We start from the raw sequence: 17570 nt of genomic DNA, 5'->3' as shown, positions 1-17570 counted from the left end.
ATAATATCCCCAAGGTCCATCCATGTTGTTCCAACTGGCAAGATTTCACTCACTTTTATAGCTGATAATATTCCATTGTATCTATATACTACATCTTCTTTATCTATCCATCCACTGATGGACACTTAGGTTGTTTCCACATTGGAGATTATAAATAATGCCACAATGAACATAAAGGTCATCTATCTTTTCACATTAGTATTTTTATTTCTTAGGATAGACATCCAGTAGTGGAATTGCTGGATTATATGGTAGCTCTATTTTTAATGTTTTAAGGAAACTTCATACTGTTTCCCATCACATGTGCACAAATTTACATTCCCACCAACAGTATGCAAATGTTCCCTTTTCTCCACATCCTTGCCAACACTTGTTATTTGTTGTCTTGTTGGTAATAGTCATTATGAAAGGTGTAAGGTGATGTATCATGATTTTGATTTGCATTTTCCTGATGAGTGATATTGAGCATCTGTTCATGTGCTTGTTGGCCATCTGTATGTCTTCTTTGGAAAAATGTCTATTCAGGGCGCCTGGGTGGCTCAGATGGTTAAGCATCTGCCTTCAGCTCAGGTCATGATCTCAGGGTCCTGGGAGTGAGTCCCGCATCGGGTTCCCTGCTCAGTGCAGAGCCTGCTTCTCCCTCTCCCTCTGCCACTCCCTCTGCTTGTGCTCTTCTGTCTATCTCTCTGTCAAATAAATAAATAAAATCTTTAAAAAAAAAATGTCTATTCAGATCCTCTACCCATTTTTTAATTGGATTGCTTGTTTTTTGTTATTGAGTTGTATGAGTTCTTTATATATTTTGGATATTAACCCCTTATTGGATATATGATTTACATATATCTCCAATATCTTCATTAGGTTGCCTTTTCATTTTGTTAATGATCTCCTTCACTGTGCAGAATGTTTTTAGTTTGATGCAATCCCATCTGTTTTAGCTTTTGTTGCCCTTGCCTGAGGAGTCTGATCCAACAAAAGCATTGCTAAAACCAATGTCAAAGAGCTTACCATTTATATTTTCTTCTAGGAGTTTTATGGTTCCAGGTCTTGTTTTCAAGTCTTTATCTCTTTTGAGTTGATTTTTGTATATGGTATAAGACAGTGGTCCACTTTTATTCTTTTGCATATAGCTGTCCACCTTCCCAGGATTATTTATTGAAGATATGTCCTTTTCCTGTTGTATATTCTTACTTGCTTTGTCATGAATTAATTGACCATATATGTGTGTGGTTTTTTTCTGGACTCTCTGTTCTGTTGATCTGTGTTTTGCTTTTATGCCAATACCATACAGTTTCAATTACTACAGGTTTGTAGTATAGTTTGAAACAGGAAGTATGATAATTCTGGCTTTGTTCTTTTTTCTCAAAATTGCTTTGGCTATTCAGGCTCTATTTCGTTCCACATAAATTTTAGAATAATTTGTTGTAGTTCTGTGAAAAATGTCATTGGAATTTTCATAGGCATTATATTAAATACATTATATTAAGGGGTACCTGGGCGGCACAGTCTTGACTTTGGCTCAGGTCATGATCTCAGGGTCATGAGATCGAGCCCCATGTCAGGCTCCACACTGGGTATGGAGCCTGCTTAAGATTCTGTCTCTCCAGTCTCTTCAACAAATGGTGTTGGTAAAATTGGACAGCCACATGCAGAAGAATGAAACTGGACCATTTCCTTACACCACAAACAAAAATAGACTCCAAATGGTTGAAAGACCTAAATGTGAGACAGGAGTCCATCAAAATCCTAAAGGAGAACACAGGCAGCAACCTCTTCGACCTCAGCCGCAGCAACTTCTTCCTAGAAACATCACCAAAGGCAAGGGAAGCAAGGGCAAAAATGAACTATTGGGACTTCATCAAGATAAAAAGCTTTTGCACAGCAAAAAAACAGTCAACAAAACCAAAAGACAACAGACAGAATGGGAGAAGATATTTGCAAATGACATATCAGAAAAAGGGCTAGTATCCAAAATCTATAAAGAACTTCTTAAACTCAACACCCAAAGAACAAATGATCCAATCAAGAAATGGGCAGAAGACATGAACAGACATTTTTCTAAAGAAGACATCCAAACGGCCAACAGACACATGAAAATGTGCTCAACATCGCTCAGCATCAGGGAAATCCAAATCAAAACCTCAATGAGATACCACCTCACACCAGTCAAAATGGCTAAAATTAACAAGTCAGGAAAGGACAGATGTTGGCGGGGATGCGGAGAAAGGGGAACCCCCCTACACTGTTGGTGGGAAAGCAAGCTGGTGCAGCCACTCTGGAAAACAGTATGGAGGTTCCTCAAAAAGTTGAAAATAGAGCTACCATATGATCCAGCAATTGCACTACTGGGTATTTACCCCAAAGATACAAATGTAGGGATCCGAAGGGGTACGTGCACCCTGATGTTTATAGCAGCAATGTCCACAATAGCCAAACTGTGGAAAGAGCCAACATGTCCATCAGCAGATGAATGGATAAAGAAGATGTGGTGTATATATACAATGGAATATTATGCAGCCATCAAAAAGAATGAAATCTTGCCATTTGCAACGATGTGGATGGAACTGGAAGGTATTATGCTGAGCGAAATAAGTCAATCAGAGAAAGACATGTATCATATGACCTCACTGATATAAGGAATTCTTAATCTCAGGAAACAAACTGAGGGTTGCTGGAGTGGTGGGGGGTGGGAGGGATGGGGTGGCTGAGTGATAGACATTGGGGAGGGTATGTGCTATGGTGAGCGCTGTGAAGTGTGAAAGACTGTTGAATCACAGATCTGTACCTCTGAAGCAAATAATACATTATATGTTAAAAAAAGAAGAAGAAGAAGAAGATAGCAGGAGGGGAAGAATGAAGGGGGGAAAATCGGAGGGGGAGATGAACCATGAGAGACTATGGACCCTGAAAAACAAACTGAGGGTTCTAGAGGGGAGGGAGGTGGGAGGATGGGTTAGCCTAGTGATGGGTATTAAAGAGGGCACGTTCTGCATGGAGCACTGGGTGTTATATGCAAACAATGAATCGTGGAACACTACATCAAAAACTAATGATGTAACGTATGGTGATTAACATAATAAAAAAAAAGACTCTGTCTCTCCCACTCTCTCTCTCAAAAAAAGAAAAATACACACACACATATATATGTGTGTATATGTATATATATATATATGTGTGTGTATATATATAAATAAATACATTACATTAAATAAATAAAGATTGCTTTCAGAAGTATGGACATTCTGACAATATTACTTTTTCCAATCCATGAGCATGGAATATCTTTCCATTTATTTATGTCTTCAATTTCTTTCATCTGTGTCTTATACTTTTCTTTCACCTCCTTGGTTAAATTTATTCCTAGGTATTTTATTCTTTTTGATGCAATTGTAAATTGGGTTATTTTCTCAATATCTCTTTCTGATATTTTGTATCCTGAAACATTACTAAGTTGATTTATTAGTTCTAAGAATTTTTGTTTGGTGTGTGTGTGGAGGAGTCTTTGGGTTTTCTATATGTAGTTTCATGTCATTTACAAATAAGGATAGTTTTATTTTTTCCTTCTCAATTTGGATGCTTTTTCTTTTTATTGCTTAATTGATGTGGCTAGGCTTTTCAACACTGTTGAATAAACTTAGGGATAGTGGGCATCCTTGTCTTTTAGCTTTACACAACTTCTTATGATCATAGCTGTGTGTTTGTCATAAGGCCTTTATTATGTTGAGGTATGTTCTGTCTGTACCCATTTTGTTGAGAATCATTATCATAATTAGATATTGAATTTTATCAAATGATTTTTCTGCATCTATTGAGATGATCATAGGATTCTTATCTTTCATTTTATTAATAAGGTATGTCACATTAATTCTTTTGCAAATGTTGAGCCCTCCTTGCATCCCTGGAATAAATGCCACTTGATCATAATGTATGATCCTTTTAAGGTATTATTGAATTCAGCTTGCTAATATTTAGTTGAGGATTTTTGCAGCTATATTCATCAGGATATTGGCTATTTATTTTATTTTGATCTATGCTTGTCTGGTTTTGATATCAAGGTAATCTGTCCTTATAAAGGGAGTTTGGAAGCTGTTTCTCCCCTTCAATTTTTGGAAGAGTTTGAAAAGTATAGGTATTAACTGTTCTTTGAATGTTTAGTAGAATTCACCATTAAAGCATCTGGTCTTGGACTTTTACTTATTGGGAGATTTTGATTACTGATTCAATCTCTTTACCATCAATTTTTCTATTCAAATTTTCTATTTCTTCATGATACAGTCTTAGAAGAATTTCTAAGAATTTATTCATTTCTTCTAGGTTGTCTGATTTATTGGTATATTAGTGTTCATTGTAGTCTCTTATGAGCCTTTGTATTTCTGTGTCAGTTGTAACTCATCTTTTATTTCTGATTTTATTTGATCCTTCTATCTTTTTTCTTGATGAGTCTAGCTAAAGTGCAGTCAGTTTTTTTATCTTTGCAAAGAACCAACTCTTAATTTCACTGATCTTTTCTATTGTCTGTTTAGTCTCTATTTCATTTATTTCCACTCTGATGTTTATCCTTTCTCTTTACTAAATTTGGGTTTTGTTTGTTATTCTTTTTCAAGTTTTTTTAGGTGTAAAGTTCAATTGTTTATTTGAGAATTTTCTTGTTTCTTGGGGCCTGTGCCACCATGAACTTCCCTCTTAGAACGACTTTTGCTGCATCACACAGACTTTAGTATGTTGTAGTTTTCATTTGCCTATAAATATTTTTTTAAATTTCTTCTTTGATATGACCCAGTAGTTGCTCAGTAACATGTTGTTTAATCTCCACATATCTGTAGTTTTTCCAATTTTCTTCTTGTAATTGATTTCTAGTTTTATACCATTGTGGTCAGAAAAGATGCTTGATGTGATTTCCACCTCCTTGAATCTATTGAGACTTGTTCTGTGGCCTCACATTTGATCTATCCTGGAGAATGTTCCACGTGCACTTGATAGAATGTGTATTCTGCTGCTTTTGGATGAAATGTTATATATATACATATACATATATATACACACATACCTATCTAGCTAGCTATATATGTATAGATAGATAGATATCCATATACATGTACACACATACCTACCTATATGTATGTATATATGTAGGTGTTAAATGTTTATAAATTATATATAATATGTGTATATATATATATATTTGTTTTTAAATCATATATATATAATACATATATATCTTATGTCCATCTGGTCTAATGTCCTGTTAAGGCCAGTAGTTTCCTTATTAATTTTCTGTCTGGATGATCTATCCATTGAGGGTGTTAAAATTCTCTACTATTATTGTATTACTGTAAATTTCTCCCTTTCGGTCTGTTAATATTTGCTTTATATATTTTGGTGTTCCAATGCTGGGGGCATATATATTTACAAATGTTATATCTTCTTGCTGGACTGACTGCTTTATCATTATGTAATACCCCTTTTTGTCTTTTATTACACTATTTGTTTTAAAGTCTTTTTATCTGATATAAATAAGACTACCCCAGCTTCTTTTCATTTCCATTTACATGGAATATATTTCTTTATCCCATTACTTTCAGTCTTTGTGTGTCCTTCTTAAGTGAGTCTCTTGTAGGCAGCATATAGATGGGTCTTTTTTAAAATCCATTCAGCCATTCTTTGTCTTTTGATCTAAGAATTTAGTCCACTTATATTTAAAGTAATTTTTGATAAGTATGTACTTATTGCCATCTTGTTCATTGTTTTCTGGCTGTTTTTGTAGTTTCTCTGTGTTCCTTTCTTTCTTTCTGCCCTTGTGATATGGTAACCTTCCTTAATGTTATATTTAGGTTGCTTTTTCATTTTCTTTTCTGTATTTACTATGTTTTGTTGTTACCATGAGGTTCATATAAATCATCCAAAGTATATAACAGTCCATTTTAAGTTGATAGGTTAAATTTGAACACATTTCAAAATTCTACATTTTTATTCCCACCCTTTCTACTTTTTATGTTTTTGATGTCACTTTTCAATCTTTTAACTGTATGTATCCCATGACAAATTTTTGCAGTTTTAATAATTTTACTACTTTGGTCTTTTAACCTTCTTAGTAGCTTTATAAGTGATTAATCCACTGCCTTTACTATATATTTACCTTTTCCAGTGACACTTTTACTTTCATGTGTTTTCTTTTTATAAGTTAGTTCCCTTTCTTTTCAACTTAAAGAAGTCCCTTTCATATTTCTTGTATGGCAGGTTTAGTAGATGATGATCTTTTGTTTGTCTGTGAAACTCTCCTTCCATCTGAAAGATAGCCATACTGGATAGGGTATTTTTGGTTGTAGGTTGTTTTCCTTTCAGCACTTTGAATATGTCATGCCACTTCTAACTTGCAAAGTTTCTCTTGATAAATCTGCTTCTAGTCTCATGGGGATTCCCTTGTATGTAACAAGTGATTTTTTTTTTCTTGCTGCTTTTAAGATTCTCTCTTTATCCTTAACTTATGACATAGTAATTGTAATGTTTCTTTGTGTGGGTGTCTTTAGGTTTGTCTTGTTTGGAACTCTCTGAGCTCCCTGGACCTGGATGTCCTTTTCCTTTATTAGGTTAGGGAAATTTACAGCCATTATTTCTTCAAATAAGTTTTTTGCTCCTTTCTCTCTCTCTTCTCCTTCTGGGACTCTTAAAATGCAGATGTTATTGTATCTGATATTGTCCCAGTGCTTTCTTAAGCTATCTTCATTTTTTTTTTTAATTCCTTTTTTCTTTTTGCTGCTTTGTCTGGGTTAGTTTCGTTGCTTTATCCTCCAGCTCACTAATCCATTCTCCCATGTCATCTAATCTGCTGTTGAACTCCTCTAGTGTGTTTTCAGTTTGGTTATTATGTTCTCCAGGTCTATAACTTCTGTTTGGCACTTTCTTACATTTCTCTCTCTTCATTAAAGTTCTCATAGTTTTCATCCCTTCTCCTGGGTTCAGTGAACATCTAGATAACCATTACTTTGAATTTTTCATTAGGTGGATTACCTCTCCCCATATCATTAATGCATTTTTCAGAGGTTTTGTCATATTCTTTTGTTTGGAACTTATTCTCTATTTCCTCATTTTGCTTGACTCTTCGTGACAGCTACCTCTCTCGGTCTTGAAGAAGTGACCTTGTGTAGGTGATGCTTCTTCTCATTCAGCCCTGCCCCAGCTTTTGGTTGTTTCTCCAGCGTGATTATCTAAACTGCCTGATTAATTCTTGATAGGTCCACATTGTTGAGAGTATGCCAGACCTTCAGTGATCCAATGGGAGGAATCTCATTTAGTACCTGGTTTCAGGCTGATCGAAGCCAGGACCTAAAGCAGCAGCTTTTAAAGTGTGCAAAAATATACAGTCCCATGGGGTAAACTTATAATTCCTGCAGGCCTCTAAACCAGGAGATCTGGAGGTACCCCCTGAGTGACAGCTGCAAAATCTAGACGAATGTATAAATTACTTTCTGGGAAATTTCATCAAGCCTAACAAGGTTGAGGGGGATGTGCAAGTTTGGTGTGCCCTACTAACATTCCCTGGGTGTGTCTGCTTAGCCTCTAGATGTGTGGGAAACCTGAAGCCTGTCCCTCAGGCTGAGGCTTTAGGCTATGTAAATAGACCTTTTTCACAGGAAGACTGGAGTTGTGTTTCAGTCTGCTATCCATGCAGTGCCCTGGGTGTGGTGTCCTGCTAGCTGCTGTCTTTCTGATTGTTATGGATTCATGTATGTCTGGAACAGCAACCCTCTTGGCCACCAGGGCCAGGCAATCTAGGGCTGGCCCTTGTGTAGAATGTGCATGCCCAGTGGCTTTAGCTAGGCAGCTGGAGAATGTAGGGGGTAGGGCACTCTCACTGCCTTCAGTGAGGCAGGAGAAAAATGTATTGACATCTGTGTCTGTGGTCTACAATGCGGTATGAGAGCCTTGTCTGTGCACTCACACTGGCTTTAGGCTGGGAGTGGGAGAATACCATAACCACTCATGCTCATCAGTTCCAGTCAGGGAGTAGGGGAGTATCCCAACCACAAGTGCTGGCAGACTTTGCAAGCCAGTAGGAGAATGCTGCAACATTTCTTGCTCAACTGCCCCAGCCAAGGAGCAGGGATGCACAGCAAGCACCTGTACTCTCCAGCCTCACCAAATACCATGACCATTTGCCCTCACCCATTCCAGCAAGCAGAGGGAGGATGCCCCATCTGAGCTTGTCCGCTTGTGCTAGCAGACTCTGTGGAGAGTGTAACAATGGCACCCACCAGTGCCTCAGTCTCTAAGGAGTATCTCAACTCTCCCCTACCCTTCTCCCCAGATCAACAAATGAATCTCCCCACATCTCATCCAGGTGTTTTTCAAAGCACTATTTTTTCACTGGATCTTGAGTGAGCAAGACCACATGTGAGCCCTGCCAGAGAGGAAATTCAATTTCCTTTAGCACTTTAGGACCTTTAGCACTTTGGGACCTCTGAACATCAGCACCAGTGATTTTCCAAATAGACATTCTGGCTTGTCTTTCCAGTGCATTTCCCAAGGGCCAGGGTATCCCATGTGGAACACCAACCTCTCACTCCTCCAAGAGAAGCACCTTTCTGGTGAGCTCCCTCCCTATTGTGTATACCGTGCTGGGGATGTGATTTTCTGTGAGACTGTATTTATTCCTCTCCTACTCATCTCAATATGGTCTTTTTATCCTTGTTATGGAGGGGAGTTCATCGAGTTTCCAGATCTTTTTTGGAGCAAAATGATACATATGAAGCTGTAGATTTGGTGTGTTTGTGGGAGGAGGTGAGTTCAGGGTCTCCCAGTGCCACATCTTGGACCACTTCCTGGGTTAAGTATCTTTAAAATCTATCTTTCACATCTTAATTTTTTAGGTGCGGGAAGGGGAGAGGGACAGAGAAAATCTTAAGCAGGCTCCACACCCAGTGCGGGGCGGGGCTCAGAGCTCAATCTCACAACCCTGAGATCAAGACCTGAGCCAAGATCATGACCTGAGCCCAAATCAAGAGTTGGACTTAACCACCCACACAGGTGCCCTTCACATTTTATTTTCTGATTTGCTACCATGTTAGAAGAGAAATTAGCAATAACATAGTATTTTATTTTATTTTTTTAAAGATTTTATTTATTTGTCAGAGAAAGAGAGAGAGAGAGAAAGAGAGAGCACAAGCAGGGGGGAGGGAGAGGGAGAAGCAGGGGGATCAAGCGGGACTTGATCCAAGGACCCTGGGATCATGACCTGAGCTGAAGGCAGATGCTTAACTGACTGAGCCACCCAGGCATCCCAGCAATAAAGTAGTATTTTAATATCTGTTTTCCAATTTTGTAGCAAATATGTGATTCTTATAATTGTGCTTAATTGTGCTTTTCAGACAATACATTTTTTTTTTCTGAAACACCATTATCAAGTCAATTCCTAGTGAGTACATTAGTGTGGTAGTACCAATTTTGCTTCTTTTTTAAAAAAATTATTTATTTATTTGAGAGAAAGAGAGTGAGAGAGAGCACAAGTGGAGGGCAGGGGCAGACGGAGAGGGAGAAGCAGACTCCCCGCAGAGCAGGGAGCCTGAATTGAGGGCTCCATCCCAGGACCCTGGGATCATGACCTGAGCCGAAGGCAGATGTTTAACCAACTCAGCCACTCAGGTGCCGTGCCCCCCCCGATTTTACTTCTTAATGTCAACTGACATTTTTTTGTTTCATCGATTAATCAATTATATAAATGTTTCCAAATGTTTTCTCATTATCATTCCTCTGAATCTTAGATCTTCCTTTTACTTATTTTTCTATCTCCCTCTTTTCCCTGTTGCACTTCTCTGACCCTCCATTTTTGCAGTAAAATTTGACTAACGGTTATACGTAGGGTGTCAATAGTCAACACCCTGATATATCAGGAAGAAGAGATTAAATGATGTTTCTTTTTATTTTTGACAAATACTTATACTTTTGAAAATACATTACTAGCTTCTTATCTATTTTTTCAGCTATACAGTATCACATCCTACTTTGTAAAGAGTGAATATATTAGGTAGGTGTATAGCTTTGGAATAATCTTGAAGATGCATGGTAGCCTATGTTGATGATCAAAATTTTCACCTTAGTTATATTTGGATCAGATGGTTTCTTTTAGTTCCTCTTCCGAAATGACTGTTCCTAGAAATTTCAACTGATATTACAGTATTCTGAGTCAAATGACTAGAAATACAGAAGTATTGTTATGCAAATATGTGTCTTCAAAGTAGAACCAGAAGGCTACCTCTGTAAATGGACAGAAAACTCGTGTGAAGGAAATTCATCTTCTGGACCTACTGTTATGCTACCTTTTGCTATTTCCTGTAGGATGTTCCTATTTTCCCTTGAGAGGAAAAAATGGTTTCATTAATCTGGGCCAGCTATCTGTAGAGGTTTTATCCGTTTTAGAGGTTGTCTTTGAAAAGTTTCTTTGATATCTATATATTTGGGTTTCTGTGATTTAAAAATAAAAACTCTTTCAACACCATATGTAACCACTGTTAGAGTAATGGGGTTGCTGCTGTGAGGTTGCACAACAGACTTGAGGCAGGTCAGGGAAAAAAAGTCATTTTAGGGTGTTAAGCATCTTGTATGTCCTTAAAAGTATCTTTCAAGAAGAGGAGTGTCCCTATTTTTCTAGAACTATAAATGCATGACTGAAATATACAGATGCATAAAACATATGACATATTTATACTAGATGTATATATATTTACATATACGTGTGTATATATGTGTAGATATAAATGCACACACATATTACATTTGGACAACTAGATAATTGAAGCAAATAGCTATGGAGATGTTTAAAACGATGCTATGTAAGTACTTTAAACTATGCATTTGTGCATGGTATCTAACAGGTCAGCCCTAGGCTCGCTCTTTCACAAGCTTTGTATTGTACAAAGAGATGATCATAGAAGTTATCACTTTGTAATTGTTGAGCAAATGAGTTTGTGCACAGCTGAGATCCCTACTGCCATCTCTGCACTTGCGGGCAATACAAAGTCAGCTAAGAGACAAAGTGTTTAATAATGAAAGAGAGATCCACTGTATCTATCTTTGCAATAGATTTTATTTTTTCAATGTGATGCCCCTCCCCTACCCAGGAGAGGGTTCACTTACAAAAAGCTACAGCTGTGTCCCTGTTCTGTGTGCACTATCTTAGCCAGGTGCTTCTAATTGCAAGCTTCCGTCTGGAAGCCTGAGCCCAGCTGTGCTGGGATTGATTCCTGCCACACAGGAAACTAAAGAGAAAGCCTGAACTAGGTCAGAAAATTGCCTCACTCATCAAGTCTCACCAGCTCTGGCCTGTGCCCTTATTTCCTTGTTTGCGGCCGCCTTGTACATTGGTCTCTGTGATTCCCTGGTCTTCTGGCCCTGAAAAACTGAGAGCATCCACCTGTGGACCCAGCTCTGTGCTCTGACTTTGGGACAAATTCTTGGCTCCAGACCAAGACATAAAGGGCAATACATCTCTGGCCAAGAAACAAGTCCCTCTGTATCTAGTCTCACTGTTTTGTCAACTTGAATCTAGTTTCTTCAGTGTTCCTCAGTTTTCCCTGTGATTAGACTTCATGCCCTGTTTTGACTCCTTTCTGTTTTTGTTTTTTGAGTCCACAGCTTAGCCTTTCTGGTGTTACCACACTGCCCTCGGCCTGGGCCTGTCCATGAACCGTGTACGCCTGCCGCTTCAATCTTCATGATTGCCACACAGTTAGATACAGGGTCTGAGTCTTTTGCTAATAGTGTTTGGGTCTCTGCAATGTATTGCAACACAGTTTGAGACCATTCTGTTGTCCCTAATGATTGGAATTCTCCTTTCTGTGCTCTGTCAATTGCTCTGCATCTGTTCTGACTCAGCTCAGGAAACAATTCATGAAGTCTTCTTTGGCCTCACCTTACACCCCCACCGTCCCATTGCGAGGCTGGGCTAAATGCTCTTTCACGGTGATCTCCTGTTGGCCTGGGCATATTTCAAATATATGCACTGATTTATATTTATAATAATCCATTTATGTATCTCTTAGCTCTCCCTCCCCCACTCCCCACACTGGTCTGTGTGTCTTTGGGTGCCTGGCACAGTGTGTGCCTTCTAAATGTTTCTTGGATGAATGAATGAATCTTCAGACTTATGTTCCTATGTGCTAAGTGTACATACAACAGCCCCCCCCTTATCTGAGGGAGATATGTTCCAAGACCCCCAGTGGATGCTTGAAACTGTAGATAGTACTGAACCCTATAAATGTTAGGCTTTTTCATATACATACATACCTATGATAAAGTATAATATATAAGTTAGGCACAGTGAGAGATTAACAACAATAACTAATAATAAAACGGGACAATTATAATAATGTACTATAATAAAAGTTACATGAATGTGGTCTTTCTCTCTCAAAATAGTTTATTGTACTACTTGCCCTTCTTCTTGTGATGATGTGAGATGATAAACTGTTTATGTGATGAGGTGAAGTGAGGGGAATGATGACGGCATATGAGATAGGCTACTATCGACCTTCTGACAATACAGCAGAAGTAGGATCACAGGTTTTTGGACCATGGTTGACCAAAGGTAACTGGAACTGCAGAAAGTGAGACCACAGATGAGGAGGGATCACTAACCCTTTGTCTTGCTACTCTATTAATCTTCAAAGCTTCATCCAACTATCACAAGCCTTCACTGGCCATTGTCTGTTCTTAAGCTGTACTGTTTGACCCCCATCCTAGACCACATGCTGGCTTGCCTGATGCCCTATAACCTGATTCCCATGTGCCTTGTCATGCTCATTAAGTGGGTGGTCTCCAGGAAGGTTCACTGAAATATCTAATGATATTAACAAGCTTAGATAGGATAGATGTGTTCTCTGTCTCAGGCTGGGAAATAATCCATATCAAGATAATGTGATTCTTATAAACGCTGAACCTTTGAAAGAACATGCCAAGCACTAGAACATTCTCCTTAAAAAGAAAATTAAAAGTATTGAATGAATCACCTTTAACACTTTAATGACGATTAACAAGATTTCAAAATATTTTATGGTAAAGGGTTTCTAAAAATTCAAGGCCATTATTTCAGTGTGAGTGGATGGTGTCTGCTGAGACCCTAACTCTGTCTGGGATCAAAAGCTGTTTCGGACCTTGTGAGCCAGAGGCTCTGTTCTGTCATTGTTTCAGGTTCTGGGAGATCTTGGAATGCTGGAGATCTCCTTTTCCTCAACCTACCAAAATTCAATATTCTAAACTATATTTGGTGAGGGATGTGACTACTTTTAGAGACAGTATTCAATGATTTTTTCCCCCAATAATATTATTTTTTGATAATACTCATTTTGGGGACAAAATCATCCCACACATTGTCATCAGAAGTCTGTCTTGTACACAGCATTCTGTTGGGATTTTGCTCAAAATCTCTGTGAGAAATTGTGCTTAGATTAAGACAGCAAGGAAGAGGGAGAGAGTGGCCTTCCCTTTTGATATCCATAAAGCAGAGCCTGAGGAGGGTCCATGGTCGAGGGTCCATGGTTGTCTCATAACTTTTAGGTCATAATCTGTTCAGTCAGTGACTACAGTTATTTCCTTCAAAATTAAAGAATGAATCAGCATTTCTAATTGCTCCACCCTCCTGGGTATTTAGGATCATTTGATGATGTTAGATAAGCATTACTTAAGATTATCATTTTTTGATACATTCCTACCAGAACATTGTTTCTCTCCCATATTCTGAGTATAAATCTACCTATCTTTTTGTCAGTCCATTTCAGGGATTTTGGTCTTGATGTTTCCTTAGCCTACAATGTTCTCACAGGCAATTCCTTCTTACTCTCTAGTTTCAGATATACATCTTCAAAAAAACATTCCCTAATGGCCCTTTCTAAAGTGTCCCCAGTCTCCACCCCACCTACCCCACCCCTGTTATAGGCACATTCTGTCACATCAACCTATATTCTTAACACATTGTAGCCTGAAAGATCCTGTGTTTACTTGCTGTCTATTTGCATCTCTTCCAACAACCACCATTAGAATGTGAGTATTGAGGATGGGGACTGTGTTTATCTTGTTCTCTGCTCTATCCCCAGCTTCTTTCAAACTGCCCAACCTATTGTAGACATTCAGCACATATTTGTTGAATGAATAAAAGAAAGAAAAATAAGAATGGATAGGTAAGAGAAGGAGGGAGAGAGGAAAAGAGAAGACAGATGAAGAAAGGAAGGAGTGAAGGATGGAAGCCAGACATGATGAATGATTTGTTTGTGTGACTGAATACTTTAAATTTGAAAGAAAAGGAACCTGTGGAAGTGGTGACCAATAACTCTGCCATTTTTTGATCTCTCCTTTTATCAGGAGAAACCTTCATACTTCCCTCGCTGCTTTGAGCACAGATTTCATCCTTACCTGTCTATCATTGCTCAATTGACACTGCAGATTTTATAATTACCAGTTATCTCTCAGTGATTCACTTCAAGATTAAACTGTGGACAATGGTTATGAAAAGTCAAGAGTGGTGTGAAATTCACCTTTTCATATTGGATTTCTGTCATACATGGATTACATACAGAACTCATATTGTCTGATTATTTCCTTTGCAATGAAGGCTTTAACTTCAGCCTTTTCACCAGTGACACCATCTGATGACCTGTAAAAATTTAATTGGGCACTCTGATATATTTAGTAGCAGCTCACTGCTCTTTTTAACAGTTGCTAACATTGTGTGAACAACTGGGCGCTTAATTTTATGGGTGTTTTTGAAACAAATGATGGTTTTTAATGGTCTCTTAAAAATAGCATTATAATTAATCTTCATTAGTTTTCAGTCAAGATAAATATTCATGTTCAAAACAGTGATTGTGTTGAAGAGAATCTATTAGATTGAAATGTAATCCAGTGCATTCTTCTTTATTAATTCAGCCAGCCCCCTCTGCTGTTAAAAGGTATTTTTTTTCATTTTTAATAGCTTTTTTTTTTTTACCTCAAAGAGATACTTAAAATTCAGTCATTGTATCAAATAAAGAATAGATGCGTATGTCAAGTGATTTCACCAGTGAGTATATTTATATATCCAAATGATGTCTCTCATTTCATAGGAAATCTTAGCAAAAGCACAAGTTTCATCACATTGTTACTGAATTAAAATATGGTAAGAGAAAATTTCCAGTTTAATAATGATCAAAATCTTTGTGGGTAGATAAGCTACTCATCCAAATGGAAAATAAAGAGATTTTTTTTAAAGGGTACTTTTTTTAATGAAAAGAGTGAGAGTTGGAATTCAGAAAAAAAACCCTGGGTTCTAGTGTAGCTCTGCCACCAATCACTTCTGTGCCCTTGGGCGGTTATCTTCACAATAATGCCCTTATTGATAAGAATGTTCTATCAACCTTCCAATGAGTACAAAGTGCTTTACAATCTTAGTAGCATTACAAAACAATAAAATTCAATTTAAATTAAAGCAATTTCAGAGGGTATAAGCTTCTCCCTATCTTATAGTATACTAATTATTGGTGGCTCTATCATTTAAAATACTGAGATAAAGTTATTGGTATTTAAAAACATGTATAAAAGTAATAGAAGTTACCATCTTTGTCATTAAAAAAAATTAAGGTTATCCAAAAGAAGGTGTCAACATTTGCATTTACATCATTTATAATGCAAAGGAAAAGATGTCTTCCAGAATGGATCGCTGTAGATTCTCTTCCCAACAAGCAATCATTTAACTGGATAGAATTACATTTTTTAAATAATTATTTAAAGAGAATTGTCCTAAGGACATATAGCAAATAGAGAAGTGTCCATTCATTTTCTCACTTTCTTGTACTAAACCTTCTTTAAGTCAGGAGTCTGTAGCATTTAGACTATGACCCTACCTCCCACCCCAAGATTAAACTGTGCTCTAATCCAGGCAAATACAACTATGAAGATGAGGCTCTTTCATCCCCCAACTCCCATTCTGGGGCCACAGTTTCACCTTGGGAAAGACAGCCTGCCAGTGTTCTCATTTCTTCCATTTTACAAAAAGTAAAAGGCAGGTATGTCTAAGAGGTCCAGGGCTCCTTTTCTCTACTTAACCACTATTTGAAGACAGAAACTTTGCCCTTGGCATAGCAAAAGAAGAATACTGGTGTCCTGGTCACTCTCACCCCAGCTCACTTATAAGGCCAGGGTTCCACATGGGGAAAAGCAAGCCGAGAAAATGGGTATCATCTCTGCTACCATCCATTGGTGAGGCAGGGTATCACTCTGAGAAAAGTGAGTCACTGTGTTCTGCCCCCAGCTCTTGTGTGGTGGTACAGAGGTTATGCCAGGAGAAGAGGTAGGTCTCCAGGGGTGATGACATCTACAGCTCTGCCTGAAGGAGCTGACTTTATTTGGAACAGAGCATGGAGAATTCTATACCTAAGGACATTGTCAAAAGCAATGAACTTCTTGGTATAGTACAATTAGGAAGGCACTCATAGTTCCATGGTACAAGCAACAACAAGCAAATTGGCAGAGCAATCAAAAATTTAGGAGAGAGCCAAGTAGATCATGGTGGTCAGGAAGGCTATGTGCAAATTCTAGGCTGTACTTACCCAGGAGCAATCAGAGCTGGATGTGGACAGACTTAAAAATATCCCCTAAGCCACACCAGATCAATAAACAAAGGGCAGAAGCCTCACTGGCACTAGGGGTTTTATCAAAAACTGGGTGAACAACAACCTGCCTTGACCCAGAGGCAACTCCTAGGAAAGGAGGCTCAGGAATGAAATCAGACCTGTCCTTGGCAGTCTGAAAGACTGTGCACATGCCTACAACTGTACCTTCTCAGTGCTGGGAGAGGAAAAATTGAAGCTAGTAGTCCCTGACTAAATGTGAAGGCAACCACATATGAACTATTTAAACCATGATAGCAAATGTTAAGCCCTACACACATCAAATAGTAAAGAGTACAAATATAACTGGCTAACAGAGCTTCAGCACCTTTGACCAATAAGTGGCTTATGCTGTCCCGAGAGAAATCCCTAGGTAGCCAGGCTAAAACATAAAATAAAAGGCTGCACACTATGGGAGAAACAGATTCCAAATCACTAAATACATAAGCAAGTGGTGAAGAAAACTATCAGCCCATGCGGGTAGGAGGTGGGGCAGTTGGTATACAGAGTTGCTACAATATATTACTTAAGATGTTCACTTTTCACCAAAAAAATCACAAGACATGTAAAGAAACAGGAAAGGATATCCCTGTATTAGTTTGCTAGGGCTGGGGTGCCTGGGTGGCTCAGTCAGTTAAGATCCTGCCTTTGGCTCAGGTAATGATCCCATGGTCCTGGGATCGAGCCCCATGTCGGGCTCCGTGCTCAGCAGAGAGAGCCTGCTTCTCCCTCTCTCTCTGCCTGCTGCTCTGCCTACTTGTGCTCTCTATCTCTCCAACAAACAAATGAATAAAATCTTAAAAAAGTAAATAAAGTTTGCTAGGGCTGCCATAACAAAGTATCACAGACTATGTGGCTTAAACAACAGCCATTTATTTTCTCAAAATTCTGGAGACTAGAAGTCCAAGATCAAGGTGTCAGCAGAGTTAGTTCCTTCCA

At 38.3% G+C, this 17570-nt stretch overlaps 1 protein-coding gene across 6 annotated transcripts in view; it reads left to right on the top strand.

The window, feature by feature from the left end:
• DLGAP1 (DLG associated protein 1) overlaps positions 1 to 17570 on the top strand; it is a 905535-nt gene that overhangs the window by 353173 nt on the left and 534792 nt on the right. The window lies entirely within an intron of this gene.

This window comes from Phoca vitulina, unplaced genomic scaffold (genome assembly GCF_004348235.1).
Source record: "Phoca vitulina isolate PV1807 unplaced genomic scaffold, GSC_HSeal_1.0 scaffold24, whole genome shotgun sequence".
Lineage (NCBI taxonomy): Eukaryota > Metazoa > Chordata > Mammalia > Carnivora > Phocidae > Phoca > Phoca vitulina.
Note: the sequence above shows the minus strand (reverse complement) of the source record. Positions and strands in the feature narration are given on the sequence as shown.